This window comes from Apium graveolens, chromosome 10, assembly GCF_009905375.1.
Source record: "Apium graveolens cultivar Ventura chromosome 10, ASM990537v1, whole genome shotgun sequence".
Classification (NCBI taxonomy): Eukaryota; Viridiplantae; Streptophyta; class Magnoliopsida; order Apiales; family Apiaceae; genus Apium; species Apium graveolens.
The window spans coordinates 32,123,883-32,139,363 of record NC_133656.1 but is presented as its reverse complement, the minus strand read 5'-3'; the positions used below and the strand labels follow the sequence as shown (position 1 = coordinate 32,139,363).

The following is a 15,481-nucleotide window of genomic DNA, read 5'->3' as shown; positions in this document are numbered from 1 at the left end:
CTTGATTTCTTTGGAAAGATCAAGCTTGTAGGAGGTTAGATTAAGGCTCCCTAAGGCTTACTAGAAACTTAACACCTACCAAGGAAGGTATCAACTTCAAACCCTAGCTTTGATTTTATGATTCCATTAAGTTTTATTGAAGCATTGTTAGTATTAAGGCTTGATCTTTGATTATAAGTAGTTTTGGTGGATTTGTATTGGTTTTGAATATTGGGTCTTTGATTGGTTGGATAAATTGGTAAAACTTGGAGTTGGGGACTGAGTTTGTAGTATGATGGTTGAATATTATTGTATTGGTGGTTGTGAGTGAATTGATGATAATTTAGAGTGTTAATTAAATTGGAAATCGCGTAAACATAAACGTCATAATGCCCGATTTTCCTTAACTGTTCTTTACTTAACTTTAAAACCGGTGAACTTACTGAAAGATTCTAACCTTTGCCATGTTTAGATAGTTCATGTTATGAGCTTCGTTTTGATATGTGGTTTGCTCGAATCCGATGCACGGTTTAGGAGAAACGATTGTTTAAAGTAACGGCATTTCGTGAACGAACCATTACCCCTCGCCTTACTTTGAAACCTTGGTTAAGGCCCTTTAATGACTAATCGGAGTACGAAACAATTATGTAAAGTGGATTAGGCAGGTGGTAGGGTACTCGCGAAAGAATCGTCTTAAAATTCTTAATGGTTAATTTATTAAAAATGGTGGACCGGAGAGTACTCGAACGACTTATGTGATTCGTTAGGCATAGAAGTGACCATAAGCGAACGTTAGGGTTCAATTGGTTAAAGTCTAGTTTCTTAAGCGACCGGGGTTTAATTACGACTTATGTTGTTGTTCATAGGTTATTGGACCTACTCTAAGCTTAAGTCTATCCGGGAACACTCAGGAAAGTTTTCAACCCGTTATACTGTTGTTGTGATGTAAATATATGTATATGCATTATCTTGTGATAAGTGCATGACTGTTATTTGCAAATTTTGCGATATATTGGAGCATGCTGATATGATATATATGCATGTCTGTTTCGTAATCTTGATATCTAATTGTTGATTCAAATGCTTATAAGTTGCATAATACCTATGCTAGAGATAAGCAGTAGTTGCGTATACCCTTAGTATAGGGGACCCAAAGGTGAACATTTTCTAAACCGGGAGTCGATGTTCCCGAGTATAATATATATATATATATTAATATATATATATAATGATATAGTTTTCAAAACTATTAATCGAATAAGGTTTATTCGATAACTTTATTTTATTTAATGAATATTATTTTGAATATTCATTCGTGGACTTATGACTCCGCTTACTTTATTTAATGAATATTATTTTTGAATATTCATTCGAGGACTTATGACTCCGTTTATTTTATTTAATGAATATTTTTTTGAATATTCATTCGAGGACTTATGACTCCGCTTATTTTGTTAAATAATATTCTTTATTTTATTAAAGAATAATGTTTCGATAATCAAACTTATTTTCGATTATTCAAATAAAGATCGTACTTTCGCATAAGTATATCTTTGGTTATTTATTATTCATTTCAAGTATGAGTTTTAAAACTTATACTTCAATTATTTTTATAGAGATTTTCCTTTATGGGAATATTATTTAAATAATAATATTCAGATATTTTCTAATATATCAAGACTGATTTGTTTCATTAAATCAGCATTACTCCAAACATTCTTAAAAATGTTTTCGAGTATTCAAAATGATTTTTGAAGGTTAGAGCGGATCCCAAAACTCGTTTTCAAATTTAAGATCTTCCTTTTTAAATAGGACTTGAATACTCGCTCAAAAATCTAACGGATCCGGATCTGTGGTGTATTTTATATTCGCAACGAGGTTGCTGTTTTGATAAATGAATTGATTACTTACCCAACGTTCGGGAAGTAAGTCCATCTATTTGAGTCGGAATAAGCAACATGGGCTCAGTGGGCGTCCATGAAAGTGTAAGTGGCTCAATGGGAGTCCATCAATGCGTAAGTGGCTATGTGGCAGTCCAGCATAGGTCCTAATATGGCCAGGCTGATAACCAGTGGAGAATTCGTCCCTCTACTAGTAGAAAAGGTTACTGATTGGTATCTTTTCCTAATCAGCAAGATATCAGGTTTATGACAAAGTTTTCTCCTTTCCAAATTAATTGGATATTGCAACTCTGTTTATAATTTTCATAACAGAGGTTTTCAAGGAGTGTATGAAATGTATATATATAGGTGTATATATATATCGGGACTTAATGAAGTATCTCGTAACTTTATTTCTTTCCAATGATATTTCAAAGATTGAATCTATTCAAGTCTTATATTGTAGTCTCATCAATGTGATGAACTTTTGAAATTGATGATAACTTGAACGGTGGTAGTTCAAGTAGTATTTGGAAAAGATATAAGTATATTGAAGTATCTTGTAACTTCATCTTTTAAACTTATATCTAGTAAATGATTATCTTATGCATGTCAAAGATTTTCAGAAAAACGTTGAGACAAGGTTAGATATATGAGATCACCTTGCAACGATATTTTTACACAGTTATAAACTGGAACTCTATGTATATTATACATGTCATAGGATTTCAAAGATTGTGAAAAGTATATATGTATATATATACTGAATATTTTGCGACTTGGTCGCGTTAAGATAACAAACTTGGTTCATTTCTTTTGACCAAGACTTTCATGAGTACTATGAGAATGCTCATATATTGTTAATTATTATACATATTATTTCGGTGGGCTTGTTGCTCACCCTTGCTTTCTTCTTTCATCACACAACAACAGATAGACAAGATGAACAGGATCAAGCTCCCAATTCGCGAGCGGATAGGAAACGTTCTGCAGTTTCCTGTAGGCGTTGATGCCGTTGTAGCTGAGGTAGGATCTACCAATAGGCTAGGCTTTCAAGTTTTGATGTACCAGACTTATGTATATTTATGAATTGTAATAATGGCAAGGAATATGTAAATTATTCAGAAACCCTTTTCAAGATAAAATGGTTTATAATTGTGGAATAAAATGACTTGTGTTATTTTTTGTATTCATCTCTGAGAATATAACTTGTGGTGTGTGTGTGTATATTGTGGGGTCACAGTACGCAGTAGTTGGTTGACTGTTAAGATTGAGTATTGATAAGGGAAATGGAACTGGTGACAATATGAATCCCCGACCCCGGATTTGGGGGTGTTACAGGCGTGCAGAGGCTCTGCTAATTTTCTGATTTTTTGTTATTTTGCACTCCTTTCTTCGCAAGATCTCCCGAAACTCCATTTCTGACCTCTTATTAGCATAAAATCATTGAAAAACTCTATTCCTCCTCCTGACTAGTGCCCTGCATTGTAATTACACAAAATACATCAAAAACATCATATGCTTGAGTCCAAAACATCCAATTTAAGTCGATATGAAGCGTTCCAAGTGGATATAAAATCCACTTATCACACCCCCAAACTTAAATCGATGCTTGTCCTCATGCATAAGCAGACTCAACACTAAAAACAAAATAAATGCATGAATGTAACTACGTGAAAATGCAACATCCCCTCAGAATAACTACAACCAATCAATATGCAATGTCTCTAAGAATGCAATTATTCGAAACAGAGTTCAACCAAATCCCACAAATCAACTCACAAGCCAGAAACGTGCGTGTGTGCGATGCTTAATAGATATACTCCCAACAGTAGATCAATAATCATAGCCTATTCTTTTACCAAAACAATCACAAGTTATAAATAGAATAAGCGTTAAACACATAATGATTCACAACACTTGAGTTTTAGTAGAGTTATACAAGAATTCATGCTTTTATAGTGAACACATAAACATAAATGTTTATTTGACCGTGCAATGAATGACATCCCAAAAGACTTATACAATAATACCCATGTAGCGGGCATTAGGTTAGCGGATCCCAGACTATAAAAACCTTAGGTCGCTAGGCACAAAGTCCCCTAGAACTTAATAACTCGAGTTTTAAAGAGATCACTCTAGTCAATTATGCATAACACATATTAACACATACTTTTTTCTTTTTTTTCTGTTTTTTTTCTGTTTTTGAATGAGTGTGTCTCGCTCCATCTCATTCAACCCTAGACTACTCGTAAAAATATGAGCCGGCTACTAGCCATTTGACGCCTAGCATTATTCACAATAAGCAATGATATCCAAGTTTTCCCTAGTTCAAAAATAAATGTTCCTACATTATTACGGGAATATCACAAATTCTAAATATAACCAAGTGATTAAATCTCAACAACAAACAAGTAGATCATGATCTAGTTCAAAAGCAACCTATAAGACTTGTGAAAAAACTTGTTTTAGGCATGCAAATCAATTTATTAGGACTTAATCATCCCTTTATTCGACATCACTACACTCCAATTAACACCAACCAATCAAACAGAACAACGCAATCTAAAGGATCATGTTATATGCATGAAAATACAACTACATGGAACATAAAAACATGACAAAATATGCAAAACAACAATGCAAACAACTATATGAACAATCATGCAAAAATATGAATGAACTACGCTAAACATGCAATATGAATCTATTTGGAATCAACACATAACTAATCCTTACATTATCACCCTGAAACTTAAAATTTTCAATGTCCTCATTAAAGGTAATAATAAGGATTCAAATCATACCTGGTCATCGGTAGGATCACCCTCCTCGGGTGGAGTATCAGGAGGCGGGTACACAGAATCATCTCCAAAAATAGGCCAATCGACCTCGACACCTGTGGCTCAGAAAGTATTACCCACATCCTGTGTCAAATTAGCTGCAAAATGAATATGCATGCCGTGCATCACATCCATGCGCCTAGCCAATCACCTGTACTACGCATCTCCAAGTCAAGAACTGTCTCCTGCCTGCTGATCCCGTGAAGATCTAGTGGCTCCATGAGCGGCTCTAGTGGCTGCCTGACGTTCCTGAGAAGAACCGCCAGCATAAGTCTGATCAGCTGGCTGGCCACCTGGAAAATGATCATATGTGTAGCCCAAGCCCTTCTCATCGGCCTTCCTGCCATACCACTCCTTCAGCTGCAGAATCGCTGAACTATCAATGGGGGCACTCGGTATCTGTAACTGCTCATGCTCGGGCCACCTGACACAACCTGTGGTGCATAACCTCGTAATAATGGAGGCATGAGGAATCGCCCCCGTGGTCCCTCCTCACATAAAATACAGCATATTCTGATGTATCACCAAGCCGAGATCCACGTACTCTTCATTAAGAATCCCCCATAGCAAAATAGTACGATCCACAGTAACTTCGTGCAAGTGCGAAGATGGCATGACATTTTCACACACAAATAGGTGCCATGCCCTAGAATACCTATTCATACACGTAGAAGGAAAAGTAAGCGGCTCACTCGTGCCCGTCTTGCAGTTCCAATCCATCCCAGGAACACACAACTCAGCCATAATATAGTCAAAATCAAAATCCTCCCTTGTCTTGTGTACCCAATCTTCAGCAGTAGGCCTCCTCGGGGGTTGATTGATAACCATACGAATAGACTCAGGGGTATAATCCACCGTCAACCCATGAACCACAGAAAATACGTTCTTATCTACCTTAGCATCCCCATAAAACTCCTGCACAATGCTCATCGGGACTGCAGCGGGTGTCTCACAGAAAGTTTGCCATCCCAACCCTATAATCATCTCCAAAAGCTTTTCATCCTTCGTAGTGGGTAAGAAACCCCTCTCCTTCACAATTAATTTAGACATCAGCCAAATAAGCTCTTCTTGTGCCTCCAGAGAAGAAAATCTGTTCACCGCGCCACCCATGCTAGAATCCTCGGTAGCCGAGGGATGAGTGCTACTACTCCCAGCGGTTCTTGCTCTCTTAGGTGCCATATCAATAGTAGAATAAAGGTTTGGGTGTGATTAGTGTATAGGAGAAGCTAGGGTTTTGAGAGAATAATAAGATGTATGTATATAAGAGATGTTTGTATATATATAAGAGATATAGGATGGGTGGGGTTTGGAAGTGATTAAAAAGAAGAATTAGAGTAGGAATAGGTTAAATTTTCGGGTAGGAGTGTTTTTGTGCTGAATTTTCTGTTCTTTTCTTTTTTTTTCTTTTCCATGGGTATAGCTCGACCGCCCCCGCTTCTAGCGCGGGCGTCGTGTTTCTGGAAAATTGAGTGCGGCCGCTCCGCTTCAAGCGGGTGCGCCGTGCTTCTGGAAAATTCAGAAATTTTTTTTTCTTTTTTTTCTTGTCGAACCTACTATACAACAAACATGGGTTGCCTCCCACGAAGCACTTGGTTTACATCGCTAGCTTGATGTGAATCTTCGAATCAAGTTGTTGAAAGAACGTCGCTCACCACCTCGCGGTTCGCCGTTTCACCATAGTAATTTTTCAACCTCTAAACATTTACCTTGAATGCTTGGTCCAGATGCTAATAAAAAATCTCCACAACTCCATGTGGAAACACAGTTTTGACAATGAACAGACCTGACCACCTTGACTTAAGCTTTCCTGGAAAAAGCCGGAGATGACCGTTGAACAATAGAACTTGCTGACCAGGCACAATGACTTGCGCACTAACCTCCTATCATGCCATCTCTTGACCTTCTCCTTATATAACTTGTTGTTCTCATAAGCCTGTAGTCGAAACTCATCAAATTTATTTAGTTGAAGCATTCTTTTCTCTCCAACAGCTGCCAAGTCCAGATTCAGCTTCTTCAAAGCCTAATACGCTCTATGCTCTAGCTCCGCAGGCAAATGACACACCTTCCCATACACCAACTAGAACGTTGAAATTCCTAATGGAGCCTTGTATACTGATATATACTCCCACATAGCTTCATTTAGTTTCAACGACAATCCTTCCTTGATGGACTTACAACCTTCTCAAGATTCGCTTGATCTCTCGATTCGATACTTCAGCTTGCCCATTAGTTTGAGGATAGTAGGTTGTGGCAACACGATGATTCACATGATATCTTTCCATCAATGCAGTGAACTTGTAATTGCAGAAATGTGATCCCTCATCACTGATTATAACCCTTGGAGTACCGAAACGTGTGAATATCTGCTTATGAAGAAAATTTATGACCACCTTCGCATCATTGGTTGGAAAGGCATTAACCTCAACCCATTTAGACACATAGTCCATCGCCAAAAGAATATACTGATTATTGCATGATGAGACAAATGGCCCCATTAAGTCGATTCCCCAAACATCGAAAATCTCAACTTCAAGAAGCACATTGAGAGGCATCTCATCTCTCTTGGACATATTTCCAACCCTTTGGCAGCGATCACACCTTGACACGAACTGATGAGAATCCTTAAAGAAAGTAGGCCAGAAAAACCCTGCTTGGAGAATACGGGCAACTGTCTTTTCTCCACCATAATGACCACCATACACAGTAGAATGACAATCTCGCAGAATACCCTCAGTCTCACTATACAGAATGCTTCTCCTGATAATTTGATCTTCTCCCTGTCTGAACAAGAATGGATCATCGCATCGATACCACTTCACCCCATGTAGAAACTTCTTCCTTTGTGCATAAGAAATTTTTGGGGGAATAACATTACTCATGAGATAGTTCACAATGTCTACAAACCATGGTTCTTCTTCTTGTACCCCAAATAGTTACTCATCGGGAAAAGATTCATTGATTAACATCTTATCTTGGGAAGCATTTTCTTGATCTTCCAGTCGCGAGAGATGATCCGCTACTTGATTTTCTTTACCTTTTATGTCCTTGATTTATAGCTCAAATTCCTGAAGCAATAGAATCCATCGAATCAAACGAGGTTTTGAATCTTTTATTGAGATCAGATATCGAATAGCATCATGATCAGTGAACACTGTCACTTTTGTCCCAAGTAAGTAAGATCGGGATTTGTCGAAACCATAGACAATAAGCTCCTTCTCTGCAATTGTGTAATTTAGCTGAGCACCATTAAGGGTTTTACTAGCATAGTAAACCACATGGAATATGTTCTGCTTTCTCTGTCCAAGAACTTCTCCAACTGTATAATCACTAGCATCACACATCATCTTGAATGGCTCATTCCAATCAGGTGAAGTGAAAATAGGTGTTGTAGTCAAACTCTTCTTCAAGCTCTCAAAAGCAGCTAGACATTCCTCATCAAATTTGAAAGGGACATCATCTCTCATTGATTGCACAAGGGTTTAGAGATTTTGGAGATGTCCTTCATGAATCACCGATAGAAACCCGTATGACCAAGAAAACTACAGACTCATTTAACTGATGTTGTTGGGGGAAGAATTTCAATAATCCTCACCTTGGCCTTATCCATTTCAAGACCCTTGCTAGACACCTTATGACCAATAATGATACCCTCTTGTACCATGAAGTGACATTTTTCCCAGTTGAGCACCAGATTGATCTCAACACATCTTTTTAGCACCAAACCAAGATTATGCAAGCACTCGTCATACGAAGTCCCAAACACATAGAAGTCATCCATGAACACCTCTACATTAGTGCCAATTATATCAGAGAATATGGCCATCATGCATATTTGAAAAGTAGTAGGTGCACCACAAGGTATGAAATAAACTCGACGGAAAGCAAAAGTGCTGAAAGGACAAGTAAGGTGGTTTTCTCCTGATCTTCTGGGGCAATGCAAATCTGATTATAGCCCGAATACCCATCCAGAAGATAATAGTACTCATGACCATCTAACTTATCAAGCATTTGATCAATGAATGGAAGAGGGTAGTGATCCTTCCTGGTGGCTTTATTCAGATTTCCATAGTCCATGCATACCCTCCACCCTATAATTGTTTGAGTAGAAATGAGCTCGTTCTTCTCATTAGCGACAACTGTAATGCCTCCTTTCTTAGGCACACACTGCACCGGGCTCACCGATGAACTGTCAGAAATATGATAGATGATCCCTACATCCATCCATTTAAGAATTTCTTTCTTCACAACCTCTTTCATGATAGAATTGAGTCTTCTCTGTTGCTCAACAGTTGGCTTACTTTCTTCCTCAAGCATAATTTTATACATGCAATAAGAAGGGCTTATTCCCTTGATATCTGCTATAGTCCATCCAATTGTTGATTTATATTCTCTCATAATTCTCAAGAGCTTGTCTTCGTCACTACCTGAAAGGTCAAATGCAATAATAACAGGCAAAGTATATGCATCACCTAAAAAGGCATACCTCAAGTGACTAGGCAGTGGTTTTACCTCAAGTGAGGGACCTTTCTCGATAGATGGTTTAAAATGCTCCTGAGAATTTTTAGCTCCGCTAATCCAAGAGACTCGAATGGCAAATCTAATCTCCTTTTCCATGGAGAAGCATTCAAATACTACAGCTACTCTGCTCCTTCTTTTTGGCGCCCCAAAATCCGGGGTCAGGAATCTCGGAGGCCACGCCATCTAAATTATTATAACCACACAACTCACACCACAATATATAAATACTCACGCTTCACGACCCCACACTTATCACACACACAATTACAAGTTATTGTCTTGGAAATGAACCATCATATCTAGAGTACTTTCAACCATCCAGTGATAATTATTACAACCCAAAAGTAATTTAGTCTTACCGGGGAGTAACCTTTAAATAAGGCTAGTCCGCCGGCCAAATATACGTTTCTTGTTTATTATCTTACATAAGTCATACTTATAAATAAGATGAACTAAAGATAACTGAAAACTAATCCAGCTTATTCAGACTACCTGTGGTACAACACCAAACAATCTACGGAACAGTTGGCCATTTCCTACCCATTTCCTGGCTGTGGTTCTCATGGCAGGCATCTTGATTCACTGTTGTGTTGTGTCAATTTAAGAAAACAAGTGTGAGCTATAATGCCCAGCATAATGTACAGTATGAAAATGACTGTATGATAACTTACGTAAAATATCGTATATGATAATTACGTTTTATTCGAAAATAGTTTTCCTTGGTGATACACACCTTCTTATGAAAACAATTCTTTAAGGGATTTTAATATCCTGCGAATACCTTAATAGTAATCCCAACACCTAGACTTGGGTTACGGTATTCCATCACAATTCCAATTAAAAGAATTAGGACACTCGTTGGAGCCATCGTATACGATGATCAGTCGTAATACGGTAATAGTAACCTTTTCTACTAGTAGAAGGATGACACCTTCGTATCCCGGTTATCACCCTTGCCGCATTCGGGCTACGTGTCCCATTTTTGGGTATACACATACTTCACAAGTTACTGAGTACACCGAGTACCTTCGCCTCCGGTACCTTTAATAGTCCATCTAGCATACATAGTACCAGAGTCTACACCTCCCTTGTCCTTTTAAAAACAATTCTATCATATCTCGAGAACTCGAACCACATCGAAGTTCCCCAACCGTTTTGCTTCTTGATAGAGACAATTTATCTACTAGATATAAGTGTATATATGTATATACGTACTTCCGAGATTTTCGGAGGAAGTACTAAGGATGTGAGTTGACCGTTGTCAACAGATAATTAAATAAGGGGGAAAAGTTTCTCCTTGAAACTATATTCGAAATATTAAATAAGTCGGGATAATATTCACCGACGATCTGAAATGATTCGAATGATGTTCCGAAATCAGGAAGTATATTTTAAATCAGGATCTATGATTTTTAAATCATTAATAAACCCTTTAAGAATAATAATTAATTAAATAACACTCGATAAATAAATAAACCTCGAATGAGTTTACTCTCTAAAAGAATATTTAAAAATAATCTTCCTCAACTAGTTTATGTCTACGTAGTTAATAATATTAAATGATTAATCAGGTTTAAAATAAATAATTGTTGGGGTATACTACTCCCATAATAAAAGAATAGGTACATAATATTTATTATTCGAACAATAAAATATAGTTGAGGGAATATGATCATTATGAAATCGTTTTAATAAAAGTTCGAGGTATTTTTAATGTCTCGTAAGTGGACGTTGAGTCCCTTTAAAACGTACTGCTAGGGACTCATAATCGTCCTATAATATCACCAGAATAATTCCCGGGGTTTCATCTTAAAATCTCGACCGGCTCTCGGTCTTATAATCATACGTCACGCTTATAGCGGAATTAAATATTTTATGACATATACTTATCGTACAATATCGCTACATTATGCAAAAATTCAACAACTACGTATCATGGAAAACATGGTATTTATGCAATAATAGTAAAATAATCCTTTCACAACACAACAGTAAAATGGAGTTGGGTTTGTAAACTTGCCTGGGTATCTCGAGGTGGAGGATGCTCTAGGTTCCGCTCGGAAATCTATAGCCATAAACACAATTTGTTAGGTCCCGTTCTAATTTACGGCAACTCGCACTCATGCACTACTTATTATGCACCCTCTCAACTTATGCTAACCTTATTATCCCTTTAATTCATCATTCACATCATGGTCGCTTTATTTTTCTAAGTATTTTGGGTTCATTCTTATTATCGCCGTCGGCTCCGCTTATGAATTCTTACGGTTTCTACTTGCGCGGTCTCGACTCCGATATTTTTATAAAATTGAAAAATCATTATTTCTAATTGAAATTTTTATGGAAGTCAGGAAACGCAATATTTTACTCTCTATAAAAATTTCATGATTTATGAACACGCTTAAGTCGATCCTTTATATTTTCAAAGTTCGTAATTTGTAGCAGTTTTTGTCGCGTAAATCACTTTTAGTAAAACGACCATAACTTTTGATCCGTAAATCGGAATCAAGCGATTCAAGCGCCTAAACTATTATTATAACATTGTATATCATAATCAAGGGTTGTTTTTAAGAAACTATACTTTACAACTTCGGGACTTTCTACAGAAACTTAAAGTTACGATTCGTTGGTTTTAACGGGGTTACGTTTACGATCGGGGTTTTGTTTATGCCCTGGGTTTTGTTTATGCCCTAACTCTTAACACAACCACAAACAATTATCAATTCATCATCAACACACAAACTCCTCTCAAGAACATAATGTTCTTGAGACAACAAGAATCAACCTTAAATCTACTTAACTTAAACATCAAGATTTCAACAATACCACTTCTTAAACTAGGTTTACTACCACATACTAAATGGATCTTAAAAATGAATCTTAAATAAAGTTGGGCCAAATATTTTTACCTTTATTGAAAGCTTGAGATGTGTTCTTGAGGATGGTGGAGGCTTGGAAGTCCTTGGTATGATTTTTGGAACCTAAAACCACCATTGAATTCAAGAAACCAAAGAGGAGTTACTATTCATACTATTCACTAGTGACTTTTTTGATTTTATTTCACCCATCAAACCTTGATAAAAAGAGATGAAATAATTTTATTACCTTAGTTTGATTGCTAGAAATCTTTAGAATTAATGGGATGATTTTACCATGGCTAGATTTTGAGATTTGAATTTGGATTTCTACCTTTTTTTCTTGAAGGCCAAATGGAAGCAATGAGTGGGGGGGGGTATTTATGCTTGCTTCTCTTGGTTGCTTCTAGGAAATGAGGGTGATATCTTTCATTGATTTTTATTCTTCCTAGTATAGCATTCTAGGTTTATTCCTTATTGCAAATCTTGGGGACAAAATCCAAGTAGCTTGCTAGGTTACAAGCTAACTACATGTGTTAGCTTCCTTAGCACACTATTTTGACTAGTTTGCTTGATCATCCTATGGTTAGCTTACTATTTGATAAAGTAACCATGGTTAATTTATTACCATGGTTTAGTTAGTGCGTTACGTTTATTTAATCGTTTACGCGTTCGCTCGGTTGCTTAAACATTTTCATAATACTTACTCGTAAATGATTCGCGACGTAATTCCTTTCGTATTTATTCCTTATATTTTAAATTATCACACTTGAATATAAATCCGTAGGGTTTTAATCTTGTAATTATATTGTGATTCCCGTAATCCTCGGTGAGTCGTAAATACGGTCATTTTTCAAAGTTCATTTTCTTCGAAAACTAATAGCGTTTACATACACTCATTTGGTACGTATAATCGTAATATCAACTCCGAAACTCATTTTCTCATATACTACATAGTGTGGTCTCAAAAGTTTTTCCCATTCGTCAGGGTTATTATTCATTAAACGTTTTACAAGGTCTTAAAATTTCGAGTTATTATATTGTTCATATTCAATATAGAGTCGACCAACTCTACTTTGAAGCATTCCTCTTCATCAGTAGGGAATTTCATTGCATTGGAGACATTGAAAGTCACGTCCTAACCCTGAACTCTCATTATAAGCTCAGCCTTCTACACATCGATCAGAGTTCATCCTGTAGCTAAGAATGGTCTACCCAAGATAATGGGAATCTTGTTGTCTTCCTCGAAGTCCAGAATGACAAAATTAGCAAGAAAGATAAGTTTATCCACCTTAACCAAGACATCCTCCATTACACCTCGCGGATAAGTGATGGAACGGTCAGCCAACTGTAAAGACATGTTTACCAGTTTTGGATCGGGCAGACCAAGTTTCTTGAAGATATACAGGGGCATGAGATTGATGCTAGACCCCAAGTCACACAAACACTTGTCGAAATACAGATTTCCAATGGTACAAGGTATCGTGAAGCTTCCTGGATCTTTAAGTTTAGGAGGGAGTTTTTATTGCAGCACAACACTGCACTCTTCTGTTAGAGCAACGGTTTCCAACTCCTCAAGTTTTAGCTTCGGAGATAGAATACCCTTCATGAACTTAGCATATCGACATCTGTTCTAGAGCCTCCGCAAAAGGTATGTTAATGTGCAACTTCTTGAAAACCTCCAAAAACTTAGAAAATTGCTTGTCGAACTTCTGCTTCTGAATCCTTTTAGGATATGAAGGTAGAGGATACACTTGATTGTCCCCTGTATTCTGCACATGAGTAGTGTTTTCAACATCATTCTTCTTCGGTTGAGCTTCGCCATCTTTTTCCTCAGAAGAATCAGGCAAAATATCATTTTCCGAAGTTTGAGAAGGTGCGGGCATGCTGCCATAGGGCGCAGGCGCGGGCATGCTGCCATAGGGCGCAGGCGCGCCTGTATTCTGGAATTTTTTTTTCAGAATTTTCTTTTTATTGATTTTGAGGGATCGCGACCTTTCCAGATCTCAGGGTGATTGCCATAAGCTATTCCTTGACTTCTCTCTTGCCTGGATTAGCCTCTATATCACTTGGAAGAATCCCTTGAGGTCGATTCAATAAGGCATTAGCAATCTGCCCAATTTGATTCTGCAAAGTTTTGATAGAAATCGCTTGGCTTTTGCACATAAGCCTCAACTCCTCCAATTTAAATTTTTCATTAAAAGATGGACCGGCACTTCCATGAGATTGTTGTTGCATTCCCTGTGGCTGAAATTGTTGCCTTGGTGCATACTTTTGCTGAAAACATGAAGGATTGATTACTTATTTCCAAACTACTGGTACGGTTATTGTATTGTATTCTGATTGTTGTTTCAGCTGAAGTTCGGATGATTGCGGTTGTTAGGATGATAAGTAGTAGGAACAGGTTGCTATGACCTCTGAAAGTTGCTTACAAACTGAGCTGATTCACTAGATATAGCACATTGCTCCGTCGCATGCGATTTCGCACAAATCTCACAAACACTCATTATCGGTTGAACACCACAGTTGGTCAAAGAACCGACCTTCATAGTCAATGCCTTTAACTGAGCAGCGATAGCTGTTACTGTATCCACCTCCAGAATTCCTGCTACCTTTCCTTATGGTAGCCTCTGAGTTGGGTTCTGATATTCATTCGTAGCCATTATCTCAATCAACTCATAAGCTCCCTCATAACTCTTAGCCCATAAAGCTCCACCTGATGTTGCATCATGCATAGGTCTTGCCTGTGCTCCCAAACCATTATAAAAGCAATTGATCACCATCCAGTCAGGCATTCTATGATGAGGACACTTCCTAAGCATCTCATTACAGCGTTCCCAAGCTTCACATAAAGATTCACCTGATTGTTGTGCGAACTGAGTAAGAGCATTCCTGATTGTAGTTGTCTTTGCCATAGGGAAGAATTTAGTAAGAAACTTTTGAGCAAGATTCCCCCATGTCGCAATAGAACCCGGTGGTGCAGAGTGCAACCAGCTCTTAGCTTTATCCCTAAGAGAGAATGGGAAAAGTCTTACTTTCATAATGTCTTCAGAAACATTATTGAACTTGAAGGTGTCACAGATCTCGATGAAATCCCTAATGTTCATATTAGGATCTTCCATTGGAGAACCCCCAAACTAGATTGAGTTCTGTACCATCTGAATCGTGCCAGGATTGATCTCAAAAGTATTAGCTGCAATAGCTGGCCTGACAATGCTAGATTGAATGTTATTGATCTTGGGCTGAGAATAATCCATCAACGCTTTCGTTGCTGCTCCTGGTTCTCCCATTATAATGATCGCTTCTTCTTCAACTTTCTTAATTTCTTCAAAAACTTCTTCCACTTCTTCAACTACTTTATCTTCATCAATTCTTTCCTTCCGAAATTGAGACCCTGTTCGCATAC

The 15,481-nt window shown here is 37.5% G+C and overlaps 1 non-coding gene across 1 annotated transcript; it reads left to right on the top strand.

Moving 5' to 3' along the window:
• The first annotated feature begins 14,868 nt into the window (after nucleotides 1-14,868).
• LOC141694754 (small nucleolar RNA R71) lies at nucleotides 14,869-14,975 on the top strand. Its single transcript, XR_012564038.1, has one exon. It is a non-coding gene; the product is annotated as a small nucleolar RNA R71 (small nucleolar RNA).
• The last annotated feature ends 506 nt before the right edge of the window (nucleotides 14,976-15,481 follow it).